The sequence below is a fragment of the Prionailurus bengalensis genome, chromosome A3 (assembly GCF_016509475.1).
Source record: "Prionailurus bengalensis isolate Pbe53 chromosome A3, Fcat_Pben_1.1_paternal_pri, whole genome shotgun sequence".
Classification (NCBI taxonomy): Eukaryota; Metazoa; Chordata; class Mammalia; order Carnivora; family Felidae; genus Prionailurus; species Prionailurus bengalensis.
The window spans coordinates 93588002-93610336 of NC_057354.1; the positions used below are offsets into that span (position 1 = coordinate 93588002).

General features: G+C 34.8%; 1 pseudogene; it reads left to right on the plus strand.

The window, feature by feature from the left end:
- Positions 1-7: 7 nt before the first annotated feature.
- On the plus strand, positions 8-19892 carry LOC122467090 (annotated as a pseudogene).
- The last annotated feature ends 2443 nt before the right edge of the window (positions 19893-22335 follow it).

Consider the following 22335-nt stretch of genomic DNA (forward strand, 5'->3'; position numbering starts at 1 on the left):
GGCCTTCATGCCCAAAGTGCAGCCTATGGACCAGCAGCAGTCACATCACTTGGTAAGTTGTTAAAAATGTGTCCTCTTGTGTCCCGCTTCAGATTTTAGAAAATTGAAACTATATTTCATCAAGTTGCCAAGGTGTGTCCTATTGCACATGACAGTTTGAGACGCCCAGTGTTTTGTTAAGGAATCATACATACTGCCATACCCTCACCTGCATCTAAGGCAGGAATCATTAATTAAGGTAACCTTTTCCACTGAATCTCAATCAAGACTCAAAACCCTTTTCACTGTCCAACTCCACCTAGCTTTGACTGATCAATTAAAGTTGACATATGGAGATTTATAAATTTGTAAATGTTTATTTAATAAAGTTAGTTTCTTCCTTCTTATCCTTCCAATTTGAGGAATTACTAAATAATGGCAGTTGAAAAACTTAGAGGCAACTATCAATTAATGAAGGAGCATTTATGTAATGCTAAATAAATGATTAGCTTTCAATTAAGCCTTTCAGAAGAAAAAACTTAGTAGGCAATTTCTTAATGAATTTACGATTTTATACATAAGCTAAAATGGAAAAATAAACATAACTGCAAAGATTAGAAACAAAATAACTAATTCTGTAATACTGATCAGTTTAATAAGTATAGAAGTTAATATTTTTAAGTCTTAAAATATAAATGGCATCTTAGGAATTATTTAATGTAAATATCCATGGGACCTTACCAAAAATTATACTCTAATTTTTTAAAGTTTATTTTTGAAAGAGAGAGAGAGCATGAGTGAGGGAACTGCAGAGAGAAAGGGAGACTGAGGATCAAAGGCGGGCTCTGTGCTCACAGCGTAGGCTCAAACTCATGAATCATGAGACCATGACCTGAAGTTGGACACTTAACCAACTGAGCTATTCAGGTGCCCCAATACTCTACTTTAAAAATAATAAAACTGAGCTCAAATATAAAATACTTATCCAAGAAGCTAAGAGATAAAATGGTGATTTGGACAACGTGTGACTTGTCTCCAAACAAAGGTCAATGAAAGTATTCAAATAAATAGAAAGGTAAGAGTGGCACCATCCAAGGAAGAGGGGACACCTCATGTGCAAGCTGCTCATCATCCCTTCTTTCAGGTCACTGTGTTCATGCCATCACATTCCTCTCCTCCGTTTTGTCCTTGACACTTATCCCAGGAAAAAAGAGGTGAAACTGTGGCCAAAGTTAGTTCAATTCGATCCTCTTATCTGCACATTTGAAGCCATCTGAATCTTGAGGCAGGGCTCAGGCAGTGAGGCTGTTGCAATTGAGTTGTCTGTTGGCAGCCCCTGATGAAGTTTCATGAATTCATGTTTCTGAAATCTCCAGATGGGTCTGAGCACAGAGCAATATTCTAGCTTGTCCTTTGATGACAGTGAGACACTCAGTGTACTTTCAATAGCATACTTCATTTTTCTTCAGTAAACTAGATAAGGTTTTTACCGCTCACAAATGAAGAAATCTATTGATAAGGAAACTAATAAAGACAGAGGGACTTGGGGTGCCTGGGTGGCGCAGTTGGTTAAGCGTCCGACTTCAGCCAGGTCACGATCTCGCGGTTCGTGAGTTCGAGCCCCGCGTCAGGCTCTGGGCTGATGGCTCAGAGCCTGGAGCCTGTTTCCGATTCTGTGTCTCCCTCTCTCTCTGCCCCTTGCCGGTTCATGCTCTGTCTCTCTCTGTCCCAAAAATAAATAAACGTTGAAAAAAAAATTTTTTAAAAAAGACAGAGGGACTTAAGCAAAAGACTCCAGGTGAAATATCGGAAAATTTGTAATTAACTGTTAGAGAGAAATGGGGTAAAATATAGCAAGAATCATATATATATTTTTGTGTGGGATAGCATTATGTGGGATGTATTAGACAACCAGATATTCAAGGAATCAACAACATATTGCACTGAGAATGAAGACCGGGGTAATGGGTCAATATGGCAATAGGTCAATTTTTTTTTTAATTTTTTAAATGTTTACTTATTTTCGAGAGAGGGAGAGAGAGAGAATGAGTGGGGGAGGAACAGAGAGAGAGGGAGACACAGAATCCAAAGCAGGCTCCAGGCTCTGAGCAGTCAGCACAGAGCCTGACATGGGGCTCAAACACACAGACCTGAGCCGAAGTTGGAAGCTTAGCCAACTGAGCCACCCAGGCACCCCAGCAATAGGTCAATTTAAAGACAAATAATGCCAATTGTGATAGACTACACCACTCCTCTTTTCCATTTGGCTCTTATTCCTTTAAGACAAGAACTGTGATATTTTTCTGGTATATGGCCACCAGTCAAAGATTATATATGTCTGCTTACCTGCAGCTAAGTATGACCATGTGCCTGAGGTCCAGCCAATGGGACTTAAGCAAAAGTGTTTGTGAAATTTCTGAATCATGCCATGAAAGCAAAGAGGCAAGCTTTCCAGTGAAGAGAGAAAAGAGGCTTGGTGAAGGGAGCAGCAAGATTTTAGGCCACAATATGGAATCCATGGGTTTAGGATGTCACAGCTGCACTGACAAATATTCATTGCAAGCCCAGGCTACTTATATTTGGACTACACTGTGAGAGAACACTGAAATTCTATCTTGTTCAGGCACTGCTGTTTTGGCTTTTGTTATGAAACTTAATTATTATTCTTCCTATTACATGGAATGGAGGTTATTCGCAGCAACATTAAAAGTGAGACAGTGACAAGCACAGACTTGAAATTCTCGCCTCAAGGTATGGAATAAAAACACAAGGATTTTAAGCACCAAGGTTTAATGCTTAAACTTGTATAGAACATTTTACTTAATGTTAAACTCAGCAACTGACTTCACACAATTGGGGACATACAACAACAGTTAAATACATAATCTTTTAAGGTCTTTTTGTGAACTAAGATATTAACAGTGAAAGATCAGGATCTTAACAATTAAAGTGATATCTCTGAGAATTCAGAAATTATGAATAATCTTAAACCCTTAAAACTTACAGAAAAATTCTCCTCACTAAATCTCCTTTATCTGAGAAAGCTTTCCTTTTAAAAAAACACACTAGAAACTAGAAAAAGAATAACTTCTTTATATACTCTCATTTTTTTCTTGCTTAAAAAGTGACTTTGAACTCAACATGCACAAGTAGTAAAATTCAGAGAATAGCCAAGGGAAATATTACACCCTAAAGTTTCTCAAATAAATTTAAAAAAAAACTTTAAAACTTCTGGAATCATTTGTGGGAATGGAAAGAGAATGGGCATGACAAAATATGTAATAATGTTGTCATGTATAGCTCAATATATTGACAAGAGCACACCTTACCAGAGAAGCTGAATTCAACATTATATAGACTACTTAGTATACCCAACTGCTATAATAACTGATAATTCTGATTTGGATGTATAATAGTCTTTGTAAACTTAACAAATTCAAAACAAAATTATTGATTTCCACACATATTCCTTTACCATAAATTCCTTCCCTAAACTCCCCCATTTCAGTATTAGGTAACAGTTTTCATTAAGTTGCCAGTGCATAAAACCATGAAATCATCATTTATTTCTGTGCTTCCCTTATATTCACATTATTCACATTCAATCCTTCATCAAATCCACTGGATCTTCAAAATATATTCAGAGTCTGACCACATACTACAACTTCTACTTTGACTTCCCTAATCCAAGACACCTTCATTTCTTACCCAGAAGATCACATTCTCTGAACAGCCCTATGATCTCTATAGACGGTAAATCAGACTCTCTCACTCACTTTGGATTTGGTCCAAAGTGGATTTGGTCACAGAGAGGCATTAGCATGAGACTGGAACGTAATAGAAAAGACAGGTGATGAAAACCAGAGCTTTCTTTGGTTGGAAGTTAAGAGCATTCATTTGAAACTTTTTATTTGCTAGCATGAATACCTGATGTTATTAATTTTCCTCTTAACACTGCTTTATCCACAGCCGACACATATATATATTATATATACAACATGTAATTGTATATACATATTATATATGTATATATACATATATACACATATTATATATAGATATATATATAACACATATATTATAAATATTTTATAAACAATATATATTAATTATATAAATATAAAATATATATTATATATAAATATATAACATAAATATAAGATACATATAAATATGTTATTATATATATTATATATATCTATAATCTATATTATTTATGAATATAAAACAAATATAAGATACAAATATATAATATATATTTATATATATTTTATTTATATATAATATATATTATTTTTCAGTTTTAATTCAAATCAAAATATTTTAACATTTCACTGACATCCTATTGGACCCAAGAGAGTTCAAGAAAACTACCATTCATGTATTTAAATGAATTGGTAGAAAAACATTCCATATATTTACTCCCATTTTTTACCATTTTCATAGGTCTTCATTTCTTTATACAGATCCAAGTTTCTCTTTTATCACATTCTTTGCCTCAATAATGTCCTTTATCATTTCTTGCAGTGCAGGTCTGCTGGAAGTAAATTCCCTAAACTTTTGTTTAAAAGTTCCTTATTCATTTTTAAAGGTATTTTTCCTGTATATAAAAGTGTGTGTTGACAGGGTTTTTGTTTGTTTGTTTTGCTTTTTTTTCCTCCAGTGCTTTAAAGATACTACACCATTGTTTAATGACTTTCAGGGCTTCTGACAAGAAGTGTGTGTGTTATCATCATTATTGTCCCTCTAGAGATAATGTATTTTTCTCTGGCCTCCTTCAGGAATTTCCTTTACTTTCCATTCACAGCAATTTAAATACAATGTGTCTACATATATTTTGTTTGATATATATCATGCTGGCAGTGAGCTGAGATTGGTGGATACATGGTCTGAGGTCTTTTGTTACTTGCTGGAAATTCTTGGCAATTATCTCCTAATTATTTTGCTTCTCCTCTGTTCTTGTCTGATATTCCAACTGCACATATGTTTAACCATTTCATGTTGCCCTACAACTCTTAAATGTTGTTTCCCCCCACCACGCCCGCCCACACACACACATGCACTTTGTGTGTGTTTGATGTAGTTTATGTAATTTCTATGGATCTATCTTTACATTGCTAATTCTTTCTTCAGCTTTGTTGAGTTTACCGAGGGATCCAATGAGGAATTCTTTGCCTCTGATACCATCAAAAAATTATTTCTGGCCTTTCCTTCTCTTTCTTATATTTTCCATCATTTGCTGAAATTCCCAATCTTTTCAAGCATGTTATGCACAGTTACCACTACTTTTCTGACCATTGTAATCATAAAAAAAGTCCCAATGTGAAGGTCCCAACATGAGACATTTGAGTTTGTATATTTTGGCTGTTTAGTTTATTACTTGTAGTATCTTTTTCTTGCTATTGTGTGTATCCCATAATTTTTTAATGAATGCTGGACATCACGTGTAGCAGCTGAGCTACTCTAATCAGGGGATGAGTTGGGTCTGAATTTTGTTTTTTCTATAGTTAACCAAATTTGTACCACAATATTCAAATTTGTCTAATGATACCTTGTTCTTAGGATGAAAACTGAGATGTTGGAGGGTTTCCTCCAGCTAACCTCTCAGCTTTTGGTCCTCCCTCTGGGCCTGACACTCAGAGAAGATCACTCTCTATATTCTTGACATATACCTCCTTCATTAAGAAAAGTGCTATTGGTTATCACTTGGTGTTTGCTTATGTGCAGGAAGAAGGCAGGAGATGATCTCTATTACCCTGGACCAGATTCACCCTAAAGTAAGTCATGTGCTCCTGAGACTCAGGTATGGGATTCTGTCATTATTCCTGCTCCTTTTTTTCTGTGGCAGACAAATTCTGCCTCATGTCTATGCAGATCTTGCATGGCAGAGAGGTACATGCTCGTGGCTAGAAGTAGAAGGTTCTAATGCCATTAAACCCAGGACTGGTTTCCGGATATCTTATAGGAATGCAATGTGTTTGTTTTTCACTTTTTATCCTATTCTTTCCTCAGAAACAAATAGGCTATCCCTATCCCCTGCTGGTTGGAAGGATCTGCAATTCTTCCTTCATAGCTTAAAGAATTTTCTCTGTTCAAAAGAAATGCACAAGGGGCAGGAATTTCTGGCTTCTCTGTAGTGGTATCTGATGCCTACCTTTCTTACACTAGTGACAAATGCTCTCTCTCCCTGTTCTCTATCCATAAAAAATTGCCTGAGATTCAGTGAGAGTCCTTATTGTGTCTATAGTTGCATGAGTTCTTCAGTAATTCATAAACTAACTTCATTTTTTTCTCACTTTTTTTGGCAGCCATTTTTTCTTCCAGTTCTGTCCCTATCTTCATTTCTTCCACCTTTTCATCAGTTCTTAAATATTAAACTACTACTTGTTCTATTAATTCTGTTGGGTTCAAAAAAGTTGTTATTATATAATTTATGGATGTTATTTATCATTATTAGGTAGGAGGGATATACTTTCTTAACTCATCAAATCCTAGGCACAAGAAGAAATCTTAAGCGTGTGTGTGTGTGTGTTTTGAGAGAATGCACACAATCCACATGCATCCCCATGAGCAGGGTAGGGGAAAGGGAGAGGGAGAGAGAATCTTAAGCAGGCTCCATGCCCAGAGCTAAGCCCAATGTAGGGCTCAATCTCAGGATCATGAGATTATGACCTGAGCTGAAATCAAGAGTCAAATGTTTACACAACTGGGCTATCCAGGCACCCCGAGAAATCTTAAGTTTTAAAATGGATTATCCTAGGGACACCTGGGTGGCTCAGTAGGTTAAGCATTGGACTTTGGGTCAGATCATGATCTCATGGTTTGGGAGTCTGAGCCTCACATCGGGCTCTCTGCTGTGATCACAGAGCCTGCTTTGGATCCTCTGTCTCCCTCTCTGTCTGCTCCTCCCTCACTCATACTCACTCTTGCTCTCCCAAAAATAAACAAACAGTAAAAATTGGATTATGCTAGATGATTTGTATAGTCTGTAGAGGAATGTTGTTGAAAACTAGAGACCAAATATAAGGTTCTTGTAGTGGTTCAGGAGAAAAGGAATGATTGTGTTGCTAGGCTGATAGTAGTGTAAATGATGTAAGATAATCTGATTGTGGATATATTTGCAAGGAAGTGTTGTCAGGGTTCACTGATGTGTTAGATGTAGTATATTAAAGACTAGAGTTAAAAATAACTTCATAATTTCTGACCAAAAATATTTAAATAATAAAGTTGTCATTTGTAAAAAAATGAGACAGAATAAAAAAACATCATGTTTTGGAGGTGGAGTTTAGCAAATAAAATTTAGTTCTAGATAAATTAATTTTAAGATGTCAAATTTCTGAGTGGTGATGTTGAATAGGCAGTCTACTACATGAATCATCTTCAAAGACAGATTATTTAAAAATCGCAGCATGTTTAAAATCCACTGCATTTTGTTAAAAAAAAAAAACCCGATGTATTCAATGTCAATACAAATAACATTTATAGAGCACCTATTATGTAGAGGGCATAACAGTGAATATGACAGGGTTCCTGTCATCAAGGAGCTTATTCTCATCCTCTAGTGGGAAAAAACATACACATACAGAAGGAACTGAAAAGGAAATAATCAGCTTCTTCTCTTATCATTTTTCATTAAGTGCCAATGAAATATATGGCTTCTGATTTCAGCTACAGTTTTAATCAAATACGAGTCAAAGGGTGTAGAGATTATGATAATTTATTACTACATGAATAAGTAAAGAAATTGTGGCAGTAAAGTATTAAAACTGGAAGGGTAAGAATTGAAGACTAATGATTGGAATTGAAATCATCATTTTTATTGATGAAAAAATACAAAGTCATTTGAGGATGGATGGCTGAATTGGAAAAGAAAAAGTATTTCTTAGAAATGACAAAAAATAAGTGGCCATATGTATGACTGTATGATTTAACATATTAGAATCACCAAGAAAAAGTCAGCAACAGGTTTAGACATGGGTAAAATATTAAATGAAGTAGGGGGGAAAAAGCTAGTTTGTTAGACAATAAACCAGGAAGAGTCAAGGTAGTACAGGCAATAGTATAGGCAACCGAGGTATACACACACACGCACACACACATTTACTTATATGTAAACATGGATTACTTCATTGCATGCATATAAGTGTATATTTACAGAAATATATAAATATATTTACATATTAAAACAAATATAAGAAATAAATTAGATATATACACCTTTTTTCTATGAGAAATGGTCTGGAATAAGCAAAGAGAAGCCATTTTTTTCTCCCTCAAATATAATGGATATGAGAGAAAAGAGAGCAAATGCCCAATTTCATAATTCTCGATATTCCACAGGGAAACTTGCCAAGATCATGTTTTCTGCTCCATGTCCATATTAGTTAAAATAAGACATAAAACGCATAATCAAATATGTAAAAATAATCCATCTCCTGGGGGAAAATATCCCCACAGTCAAAATAGCCAAATAGTACCTATTAGAATGACCAAAATCCAGAACACTGACAACATCAACTACTGAACAGGGATGTGGAGAAATAGGAATTCTCACTTGGTGGTGGGAATACAAAACAGTCTGGTATAGTCTTAAACTAAACATACTCTTGCCATATGACCCAACAATTGCACTCCTTGGTGCTTACCCAAAGGAGTTGAAAACCTAATTCCACACAAAACCTACAACTTAAGTTTATACTAGCTTTATTCATAATTGCCCAAACTTGGAAACAACTTTTGGTACATGAATGAATAAATTGTAGTACATCCAAACAATTGAATATTTATCTAGCACTAAAAGAAATGTGCTATAAAGCCATTAAAAGACAAAGAGAAAACTTAAATGTATATTACTAAGTGAAAAAAAGCCAATCTGAAAAATTTCATATGGTATGATTCCAGCTATATGACATTCTGAAAAAAACAAAACTACAGGACAGAGAAAACAGATCATTGGTTGCTAGAGGTTAAGGGGGAGGGAGGGATAGATAGGAAAAGCACAGAGAATTTTTAAGGCAGGGAAACTACTCTTTATAATACTAAAAGTATATACATACCATAATACATTAGTCTAAACCCTCAGAATTGCAACACCAAGAGTGAACCTTAATGTAAACTATGGACTTTGGGGGATTATTGTGTGTCAATATAGGTTCATCAGTTTTGACAAATGTACTACTCTGGTAGGGATATGGATAACAGGGAGGCTATGCATGAGTTGGGGCAGAGAGTATATGGAAAACTCTGTCCCTTCCACATAATTTTGCTGTGAAGACAAAACTTCCCTAAGAATTAAAAATGATTTCATAGGCATTAATGAAGGCACTTTTTGAGATAGCACTGGGTGTCATATCATATGTAAGAAATGAATCACTGGGTTCTATTCCTGAAATCAAGACTATACTGTATATTAACTAACTTGAATTTAAATTTAAAAAAAGAAAGGAAAGAAAGCTGAATTAATATAAATAACCCCCCACATTACTAGGTAAAATAAGGAAATACAGTTCTTTAACAAATAATATATAAATCTAGGATAAAATAAACAATTATATTGGCTTTATAAGAAGGAAATAAAAACTGCTAGTACAAAAGGACAAGTGACTTTTTCTGTTGAATATTATGGGCCAGAAACTCTTCAAAGAAATTCATATATATTAACTCACTCAACCCACACACAAAAACTTATAAGTGTATTTATATTATTTCTTGATTATTTAAATCAGGTAACTGAGGCCCATAAAATTTAAGCAATTTTCCTAATGCCATACACCTCAAAATCATTAAATTCCAGATCCAAAGCAAAGCATTATAGCTCGTGAGTTATTAATACTCTCTATATACTACTATTCATAATGATAGCACATGAATCTTCCTGAGGATAGTATTATAATTCTAGATTATTGTATATAAACAAATAGAATAGTGTGAAAGCAAAGGACCAAATTTATCTCTTTGTCTAAATTAAGTGATTCATTTTCCCCCTAATATTTAACCTAATGACAATGAGGAACAAAGTATGAAGCATTTCCCAAACCTAACACATAATTAAAAATTTCTCAGTATGTATTTAGGATTACTGTTCAAATTTTTGTTTGCATTGAAAACGCTTATGTTGTAGTTGAGGTAGTTACACATATACTAACTTTTCTCCCATGAAAAAGCATTATACTAAAATTTTCAGTGAAATAAATCTAATAGTTAATATTTCAGTGCATTTATATGGATTAATTTAAACTCCACTATATGGTATTTATATAGATTAATTTAAACTCCACTATATGGTATAAATGATATTATCCATCAACACCTGAGACTAAAAGTATCAACAGACTCAAATTACAAATACTTCTTTTTGCCCAAGAGAACGATGCTCTTTTTTTTAATTTGTAGAAACTGACAACAGATCCATTTAGCTTTAAGAATTAATAGGAAATATTAGGGCACCGTGGTGACTCAGTCAGTTAAGTGTCTGACTCTTGATCTCAGCTCAGGTCTTCTTTTTTTTTTAATGTTTATTTTGAGAGAGAGAAAGTAAGAGAGGAGAGAGAAACTGTGCAAGACAGTGTGAGCAGGGGAGGGGCAGAGAGAGAGGAAGACAGGATATCAAGTTGTCAGTACAGAACCCAACACAGGGCTGGATTTCAGGAACCCTGAGAACATGATCTGAGCTGAAATCCAGCGGGATGCTGAACCTACTGAGCCACCAAGGGGCCCCTAGGTTGGGTCTTGATCTCAAGATTGTGAGTTCAAGCCCTGTGTTGGGCTCCATGCTGGGCATAGAGTCTACTTTAAAAAAAAAGTTAGCAGGGAATATTAAAAGTGCTATTTGACATAGATGAGGAAAGATGGAATATCCAACACACTACATGTACTGTAGTATGGCAATATACTACATGTATTGTAGCTTGGGGAAAAAAAAGAATATATTCTAAGTGGCTTAAGAAAGCATTTTATGGCAACAAAGAAATTATTTTTCTTTGTGAATATATGAATAATCTTAAGTCTTTGGAAGGTCATATTAAGTAATTCAGAAACCAAGAAGCTAAAAATGATGATCATAATAAATACCACAAATACTGAGCAGCTACTCTTTGTCAGACACTATCTATACTTTTTATTTAAATTATCAGTCCCCACAATCACCCTAGGACCAGTTATTATTATTTCTCCCTCTTTACACATTAATTAACCTAGCCAAGAGAGGTTTTGACTAACATTGAAATTGCCAAACACTACAGTTTGTAATTGGCAGTCAGGATTTAAACCAATTCAGTCTGGCTTCAGAAATACAACAACAAAAAAATGAGATAACATGTTCAGATTGTCATGCGTTTATTTTAAAAACCTTATATTTTTCAGTGACATCAAATAAGGAAAGATTATCATATAATGTTGAAGCTACAGCGTGACACGTGCTTTCTGAGGACAATTTGGCACTAAAATTTAAATTTAAAATATGCTTGCCCCTTGATTCAGCCTTTGCTCTCCCAGGTGTCTATCTCATTAACCCCCTGCTAGAATTCTTTTTCGCACGACACATGAAAGAAATGTAACGGCAGTTGTGGGGAAACTATTAGGTTTCTAACTGGGCTTATATAAAATAAAATTAAAGAAATATAAAATAAGGGCCGAAATTAAATGTAAGTGTTGTGTAGTCTATCCTTTTGAGGACTGAAAATGGAGTCCTGGAGGGGTTAAATATCTATTTTTAATCATATAGTCAATCCTACAGAGATACGAACAGAATATCATATTCTGTTGGCTATTCTAGTAATAGAGCTCTCTATCCCACAGACATTTTGCTATTTGCATTATTCTGTTATTTGTGTTATTCTGCAGGCATTATTCATTTTATTCTGGAGATGTTTTGCTATTCATGGAATATAATCATGCAATTTGTACCACAGTTTAAGAAATCCTTGGTTCTCTCAAAATTCTGGCCCCTCAAAAGACATATATGTCAGTCTGTTGTAATGAACACGAAGAGATTAAGATCTTGCCTCAGGCTCTAAACAGATTATATGTGAATTTATTGTTTTAGAATTATTTACAGAAACATTAAATATCCCTTATAACTCCTGCTAATGCGTATTAAACCTCAAAATAAACTATGTCATAGTCTAGTAATAGCAAAATCTGCAAAAGAGGGGTTTTTTTTACTATTTAAGAACATATTATAATTATTGTTAAAATGTTCAAAAAGTATCCACGTTGAGGGATTCCAAAGGTAAGGCTCACCCACCAGCTCCCTGACCAGTACTGTGACACACCTCAGACAGCACTATTCAATTTTGCAAGGTATCCTCCTAGAAACTCTATGTACCACATACTTACATTGTTTGCATTTTGATTTTACATAAATGAAATTATGTTTTGGAAATCCTTCTCCATTTGAAAAAATATACCTATCATTTTCCTTTTAAGTACAGCAGCATATTGTCTAAAATTTTCCCTAATAATGGACATTACTCTGTTCTAATTTTTTTCTATTATATACAATGTCGCAATGGATGTCCTTGAACACATAATTTTGTAGTCTGGTGCCAGTATTTATGATAAATAGAAAAAATGTAATTGGCAGATCAAATGGTATGCATTTTTATTTGTTCGTCGAATCATCCAAAAGAGCTATTCCAGTTTAAACTTCCAATAGTTGTGCATGGAATGAGTGCTTCCCCATAATCATGCCAATTATCAATTGTACACATTTTTAAATTTGGCTCATCTTAATCATATTCCACAAGTATTTTCATTTGAATTATATAGATTATTTAATATATTTAATATCTTGAATGTGCTCATTTACATTATGGGTCATTTGTTTTACCTTATGTTAACCAGCTTATTTCCATAGTTAATAACAGTCCAGAACCTTTCGCACTTTCTTGCTATGAGGCTAATTCCTTAATTATTGCGTTGAAAGATTTATACCATTATGTTCTAAACCATAAACTGTGATACATATTGCAAATAAATGTTTCCAGTTTTCTTATTTTTCAGAATGTCCATATTGTCTTTGCCACCTAAAAACTGATTTAATTTCAGAGCCAAGTCCCTCAATCTTTCCCTCTATGATTTCTTGATGGCTTTGTCTTTTTGCTTATCATGGCCAAGAAATATTATTCAGATAGGTATAACTATATTTATATCTTTACCTACAAATGTACGTATACGTCTATAGATTTATATGTGTTTGTGTGTGTGTGTGCGCACTCTTCTGTCAAGATCTTTCATTCACTTGAGACATTTTTGTGTGTAGGAGAAAACAAAAACTTTACTTTTTCCCAAATCGATGGTCATTTCTATATCATTTCAGATACTACACAGTAACTATCTGTAATATATATAAATCATCATATGTACATGGAATTTCTACTCAGTTTACTTCTTGGCTTATTTCATGGTGTGAATTGGAAGCACTACATTATAACAAAGCTTCCACCCAAAAAGCTTCTTACTGGCTTTAATTTTGGGAGGTCAGAGTATAGACTATATTATCACAACTATTCTTGGCCAAAATTATAGATTCTCTGGAAGTAAATTTTCTGCTAAAACTTAGAGGGCATCCAGTTGTTCTGCTTTGTTATTTCCACTGGAAAATAAACACAGATTAAAATATCTCATCATAATGTTTAAACCTGAATTCTCATCATGTAAAAGACCCTATTCTTGGTCTTTTCCCCCTCTCTGCTTGAGCCCACTAGAACCATAGGCTTGAATGAGAAGGTGACACAAAACTCAGACAAAACCACAAAATGTGCAAAACCATCATTTGGTCTTTGTCTCTTTGTTTGCACCCATTACACTTCTAAAGGTTCTTACTTCTCTAGGAATTCTAACAAAAGGTTGTAAGATGGGGTGTCTGGGTGGCTCAGTTGGTTAAGTGTCTAATTCTCAATTTTGGTGCGGGTCATGATCTGACCCTTCATGAGTTCACGTCCCTCATGGGGCTCTGTGCTGATGGTGAGGAGCCTGTTTGGGATTCTCATTCTCCCCTCTCTCTCTGCCCCTACCCTACTCTCTTTCTCTCTCAAAATAAATAAACTTAAAAATAATCCAAAAGGCTGTAAGAGAGAATCCTATCCATTCTTTCTTCTTTTTTTAATCCATTTCCTTTTCCAAAGTTTATATAGAAGTTTAAGGTGTATAACATAACAACTGGATATATCCCCCACTTGAAAAGATAGTTTCCCTTTGCAGAACTGTATTCCTTTCCATTTTTCTGTACTTGGCTAATTCTCTGATATTCTTTCTTCTACTCAAAGCCCCAGGACATAGCTACCACATCTCAACATTTTGTTTGATTAGATAACCTCATCAAGAGCTATGGCTCAAGCGTCATTTACTCTGACTTTAAATCATAGCATTTTGCCAAAGCATGACTATAGCCTTTATTTTCTTAGCATGCATTACTTTTTCTTTCACTGTCTCATAGTTAACTGGATACTCGCTGTGTTGTCGATGCTTTAAAAATTAATAGTTTATAAAATAACACTGTAAATACAAACACCCTCATTATTTTACTAGAACAGGAGGGTAAACAAGCATACGTTACTACCCAACATTGCTATGGATGCATGGAAATAATTATTTCATTTAGAAAGATAACAGGTCACATCTTTATTGGATAACAAAATCACGTAGTTTTATATAGGATGAATCTGAGACCTTGAGATATTAACCAGCAAATCCTAAATCATATAGTGATCATGGCAAAACTGGCCTAATACCAGGTCTTTGTAACTTTAAGGCTCACACTATGTTTTCTGCCTTACATTTTCAAATTCATTTCATATGAGTAGGTAGTTAGAAATCTGAGAATTGATATTTTCTGTTCAGTCCAATGACAAAAGTAAAACCCAAAATAAACCCTAGATCCCCAAATAATATGTAGAAAACATACAATGCTGTTTATAATAAAACAAACTATTCCCACACCAAGAAGTCAGGTCTCTGAGGTGGCTATATTTTCAGAAGAGAAAATTTTTGATTCTTGATTGAACAGAACTACTCATCAACTTTATTGCCCACATCCACTCCAACACTAAAACCACTTCACATTAAATCGGTTTATAAAAAGACTAAATACCACAAAGAAAAATAAAAATTACACTTCTGCAAAGGAATGGGAAAAAATAAAGGTACAGCTGCATTTGAGAAGCATTTTGAAGTTGCTTTTCAAAAAACAGATTAGCCACAGAATTGTGCAATCTGCAGCATAAAGTCTTTGGTATCACACATCTTACGTTTTTTTTTTTTTTCCTTTGCAATCCACATTGGATTACACCCTGTCACAGTGTTCTTTTGAAAGATTTAAAAAGGACTTGTATAACAGGGGGAAAAAAGGTTTTAATTACTATCTCTCACATGAGAGACTGCTACTCTGTTCAAACAGATAATTTTGGGTCAAAATGCATAATATATCTTGTTTTAGTTCTATTCCTATAAATAGTATTATTCCAATATTTCACAGAATTATCCATGGATAAAATTTCCTCCTTTTTAAATTAGAGTCAGCTACCACAGTGGTAAAGGGCAAGAAAGAAAAAGAGACAGAAAGAAGCAAGACCAAGAGATCATTTACTATTTTCAAATGCAAGTGTTGTAAGTCCTCTAAATGGAAAAATCACAATTATTCCTATAATTGTGCTATAATCTCCTCAAAGTCAGTAGTAACTGGCTTACTTATAGCTTTAATGTCATAAGCAATTGAGAAACAAACTTAAAATATGTTATTTGGATTTTTTCTTAATATTATCAACTAAAAATCAGAATGCAAATCAAAATAGAAACATTATTATATATTTTAGCAAAAATGTGAACAAGTTAGTAGTTAAAAGGTGTGTTAGTAAATGTTGCTATAAGCATTCCCTACCATCAAACTTCTACTCATTGAAGGCATTTTCAATGAATTAAGTAATAAACTCAATACTAAAAATATCTGGCTTTTCAGCCCAATGATTTTCAGGCATTAAAGCATTGTAGCTGAAACTGTACTATCTAGATCTGGTTGTATAAGGCTCAGGAAATATTCATAGCTTTATAGAAATCCAGTGCACTTCTTCAAACACCACCAGCATGGTTCACATGTCAATCAACTGGAGTCAGAGATAAAGAGGGAATTTATAAAGGTCCCACTGAACCCTGCTGGCAGCCATAAACACATCACCAAAAAGAGCATTAGGAACCATTCTGTTTCCAGCAATTAACTGGACCCAAAGCCCTGTCAGGAGTTCTGTTAGCATGGTCCTTCTCTGTGACTATTCTTTACTATTCGAAACTTGTTCAAATAGTGTGAAAAACTGAATACATCCCTCTGTTGCAACTGATACATATGATAAACTCAGGATCTAGAGCTACAATGATGCATCTCAATGCATCCAGGGGCTATCACCAAATGGAAAGTGTGACAGAAAGTGCTGGCTTTCTGTGGAGAATTTGAACTAGCAGATTTTTTCCCCCACAGGTTGAAACACAGAAACTTTACAAAATCCTCAAACCAGCAACTAACCAGCCATCCATCTGGCAACATTTAATAGAGCTGAATTTATTCTCTTATTAACACAAAGGACACTGGCTCAAAGCTTTAACCTTAAATAGTCATATGGTTGAGTACACACTTTTTTTATTTTTTAAAACTAAGTGACAATGTAAGGGAGCGGGGCAGGCATTATTTATGTACTTCATAATTGGCAGAGCATCTAGTGATACCTCTGGGTAGTGTGAATTAGTAGACGGCCATTCTCATGTTCTTTGGCTGCTGTAGTAAGAGAACTCAAAAAATAAAAATATATGCAATCTGTCTTCCAAATTAAGACATTATAATTCTAAGCTCTACTTTTATTATGAGTTTTTATGAACTGTTAAGGCTTGTTTTTACTCATTGGCATTTCAGAATACAAACTCTGATAATAATCCTGCAGAAAATCATGGAAAATGAACTTATAAATCATTAAATTATCAAGAGAGTACAGTTACATAGTTGTTAACAAACTATATAAAAATTGAGTTTTCTATACGTCAAAGTCTGTAAGTAAACACTATGGAAAAAATCCCATTCATATAAGATTCTTATGAAAAGAGACTCCTCTGAGGCACAGTATAAAGAAAAGACCTAAAACTCAGAAAAGAACAGGTATTATTTGGTTAAACCAGCCCTCTGCTACACAAAAGGTAACCCTATAGGAATTTGATGACTGTTGTACAGTGAAGACAAATAATGCCACAACAAACCACACACTTGTTCGGTTCTCCTGTCTGCCTCCCAGCTGTACTGTGCTGTTACTTGTTATTTGTGATTTCTCAAGTTGGTGGTGGAGTGTGGTTTTTGCTCTTCTGATTAAGGATAAGCCTTAGGCAAGGTATTCTCCCTAGGTGCCAACGAGTGCGACATGTCTATTCTCCTGCCCTGCCTCTATCTATAGCTATGCATTCAACAATTACTCCTGCCCCTTTTCCATTTCCTGTTCTCTTCTTCCAGCTCCCATATGTGTTTCCTAATACATTCCAGCAGTTCCTGTGGTCCACTTCTTTCCCACCTGCCCAGATGGACGTGAATTAATTAAGCACATTTGCACTCCATCTCCTTACCCACTTTTAAAATTTTATGTATAGTAAGAGTTTTGTGTCCTAAAAAAGGGGAGAGAGATAGAAAAGTGGTGATTGTTGCCTTTCCTACAATAGATTAAAACTTTTGTTTCTTGGGGAGGACAAACCTCCACCCTTCAAGGTTCTTCTGGCTGGTCAGAGAATCAAATTGATGTGACACAGATTTCCAGGAGGAAATAAAATTATGTACATACAGGGAATTGACATAAACATGAGAGATTCCAGAGCAAAATGAGGTATATATGTCGTTCTGAACTAAGGAGAAGGGGGTAGAGGCTTAAGGCTACAAAGGGAAGGAAGACAATTCACAGGGAGAATGGAAAAGAGTAAATGTTCAGTAAATAAATGTTTGCTGAACCATGCAGAAACAATGGGACATAGAGAGGACTTTGATCAAATAGGCCTTGCTAGGTTCCTCCCTAACATCCCTAGTTCATATTATATTATAGCTATTTATAATAATATCTTGCTTCCTGGAAAAAGTCTTCTACCTAAATTCTTGTAGGCAGGGAGAAGGTCAAAGGTTCTTCTTGAGCCTTCTGTTTCTTAAAAATAATCAGTCTAAAATAATCCACCTGCCAAACAGATATATTTTGCAGTGGTAAATTTTGCTCTCCTACATGCTCTATAGAAAATATAAGAGAGAAAGATCCAGGTGAAGTTTCTTGCCCCTCCTGCATAGCTGCTATTTTCCTCTCCAGCTATGTTCATAACGAACACTTCTTAAGACTCTACTACAATCTTTTACAAATAATGCTGCAATTAATAGCCTTGTACGTACACAATATTAGATGGATGGATAGACAGAAAGATAGACATAAAATTTGCTAGTATAAACTTTACATTCTATAAGGGATAGACCTTTTTATAGAAATTTGATTGTAGGAAGAAGTAAATGTTCACATAAGAAAATTAAAATTAATCACAAAACATTTATTTCCTAATATATAAATAATAACTGAAACATATCGACCTAACTTTACACCAAGGTTAACCTACCAAGGTGTGCAGCATTTACACCGACATATACATAATGCATTCACTAGCTCCCTTCTTAACAATGAAAATATATTTGTGTGGGGAATAGCCAGGAAGATTATAAAGTAGATGAGTCATAGGGGAACGCTTATTAAGTTATTTAAATATGTTATTAAGTTTTAATAATTAAAACTTTCTGGTACTCAGATTGAAAGTGAATTTTATGAAGGAAAAAAAAAGAATTTCAGAAATAGCCAGAAAATCATCCAAATGCAGACTGTGATAATGTTAAAGTTTTAAAATAGGTAAATGTTACATTATTCAGTAAGTGGTGTTGCTTCAAGGGTCTAACCATTAACAAAAATGGTTGCTGCACATCTTGCAAAAACATAATTTCAAAATGGATGAAATGCTTAGATGGAAAATAAAAAATGAGAACTAACTGCTTAATGATGCCTTTATGGGTATTTTTTAAGTTATATTTTTATTTCCTAAATTTTCTATGAAAACGTAAGTTACTATCAAATGATTTATTTGGAGAGTGCACACATGTGCGTGAGAGCAGGGGAGGGGTAGACAGAGAGAGAGACAGAGAGAGAGAATTCCAAGCAGGCTTTGTACCATCAGTGTGACATGGGGCTCAAATCCATGAACCATGAAATCATGACCTGAGCTGAAATCAAGAGGCGTACACTTAACCAACTGAGCCACCCAGGTGCTCCTGTCAAAATGATTTTTTTTAAATGTAATTATAGCTTTTTGCTTTCAGCTCAGAGGAAGTAAAGGTGCAACTATCTTTGGTCATCTGAATCTGGGTTCATGAGACACCAGCCACCTCTACCAGGCTGCCTACATTTGACTCCAATGAGATCAAAGTCGAATACCTAAGGTGCACTGGTGGGGAAGTTGGTGCCTCGTCTGCCCTGGCAAGGAAGATGGTACCCTTGGCTCTGTCTTCAAACAAGGCTGGTGATGACATCACTAAGGCAACCAGTGATTGGAAGGGTCAGTGAAACTGACCACAGAACAGATAGGCCCAGGTTAAAGTGGTACTTTCTGCCTCTGTCCTGCTGATCAAAGCACTCAACGAACTGCGAAGAGGCAAAAAGAAACAGAAAAACATTAAGCACAGTGGAAATACCACATTAGATGAGACTGTCAAAACTGGCCTTGATTTTTAGCCATTTTTAGCCAGAGGACTCTCTGGAACCATTAAAGAGACCCTAGGGACTGCCAAATCTGTGGGCTGACATGTTGATCATTGCCACTCTCATGACATCACTGATGACATCAATAGTGGTACAATGGAATGTCCATCTAGTTAAGAACTACAAAGTAAAATACTTCAGTAAAGGATTGACAACCAAAACAAAATTTAATACTCATAAACTTCATAAATATAGGAATAATGGAAAATTTTTGTGTTGATTCTGTTGGAGCGGTACTTAAGAATAATCAAGTTGTCCACAAAGATAAGGTAAATTAAATGTAGTGAGATATTTAATGTGTAATCATTTTAAATACTATAAAACTCCATACAAATGTTAGTCATTAGTTGCATTGGCATATTAATGGGTTAGGTGGGAAAGAACAGAAAAAACTAGTACAGTTCAGGTTATTAAAGCAATCCAGCTAACTTCAAGCCAAGTCTGAGACAAAATAGCTTCAATGGCACTGTGAAATATAAAGATTGTTTATTATATTTCAGTCAGATGCATAAAACCATCAGAAGTAATACTGAGTGATCCATCTAGTAACGTATTCCTATATATCCTCATGCTCACTCACTTCCAATACTACCGAAGTGTGGAGTGCCTGGTGCACCTGGATTTTTAGATCGCCTGAGTGAGAATAATCTAATTATATGGTAGACCTTGGAGTTCTGGATATTAATCCAGACTCAGAAATCACCATCACCACCACCACCACCACCACCACCACCACCACCACCACTACCACCATCATCATCACCAGGCATAAGTTTTAAGCACTTCATAGGTCTTAATTCACTTCTTCCTTACAAAACTTTGGTATGATATTTTCTTCCATTGTATAGATAATAGGAGTAAGGTATAGAGGAATCACATAAATTATTAAAAAAAAAAAAACCCACAGCAGTCAAGTGACATGGTCAGGCAGGCTGGCTCCTAGAATCAGACTGCAACTGGCCTATTGTTCCTGAGGAGGTTATTGTACTAGGCATATTTCTTTTCTGACATCTCTCAAAACGGCTGAGCCAATACTCAGGTATCGTACAAATTCCATTTTACTTAGACTTAATGATTTCCCTGCTTCCAATCTTTCCTCACATATCCCTACCCTATAATCCAACTTTACACTATGTATTTTTTTTAATTTTAATTTTTTTTTAATTTACATCCAAATTAGTTAGCATATAGTGCAACAATGATTTCAGGAGTAGATTCCTCAGTGCCCCTTACCTATTTATCCCATCCCCCCTCTGACAACCTCTCCCGTAACCGTTTGTTCTCCATATTTATGAGTCTCTTCTGTTTTGTCCCCCTCCCTGTTTTTATTTTTTGTTTCCCTTTCCTTATGTTCATCTGTTTTGTCTCTTAAAGTCCTCATATGAGTGAAGTCATATGATTTTTGTCTTTCTCTAATTTCACTTAGCATAATACCCTCCAGTTCCATCCATGTAGTTGCAAATGGCAAGATTTCATTCTTTTTGATTGCCGAGTAACACCCCATTGTGTGTGTGTGTGTGTGTGTATACACACATACATACATACTACATCTTATCTACTCACCCATCAATGGACATTTGGGATCTTTCCATACATTGGCTATTGATGACAGTGCTGCTATAAACATGGGGGTGCATGCATCCCTTGAAAACAGCACACCTATATCCCTTGGATAAATGCCTAGTAGTGCAATTGCTGGGTCGTAGAGTTACACTATGTATTCTTCAATGTTGACCACGGACATTTGGAATTTTTCCTGTCTATGCGAGTTAATACATGATTCCTCAAAACTGTTTTTGTTTGTTTGTTTTTTCTGCCTCAAGCACTCAGAAGCTACAGACAGAAAACATGGACTATAGTATCCTTGGAATAGCAAAGCCAAGATTAGTTGGGTTAAGTCTATCATGATCCAAAATTACCTACTAAAATATCTAATGGAAAAATCTATTGTGAATTTGGAAAGACCACCTCAGCCCAGACCAGGTTTGATATTATAAAGGCATCACATCATTTCTCCATAACTTGGAACAAAAGCCAACAAAGAGCCTGTTGGCCCTACTGACTTAAATCTTGTAGATGTTATATCTAGACACCATAATAAATGTTTTATGCTTCAAGGCAAGATAGGAAAATAACTGTATCAGGCCATAGAGATAACAGTTTGTAAAAAAGGTCAATAAATATGTGAACACATATTTAAAGCATAAGACATTTTAGCAAGTTTATATTTAGGTCAATTTCAATATTAATAATACTCAACTTGAAATAGATTGGCAAGCAGGCAGAAAGACATATGAAAACAGGAAGGAAAATTTGTAGATGAGGTATATAATACTACTTTTTCACAACTGATAAAACCTTACCTAAGGGCCTATGTCATTAATGTATAATATATCTTCTCTTGAACTCACTATTCACATGAATTTAGTTTTATATCTTTTAAATTAATAATTTAATAAATTTTTTAATTGCCAATATCTATGAAATTATCATTAACTATGGACATTATGAATCATAAACCATTTGAAGAAGGTATGCAAATCTTGTCTATAGATTTTAA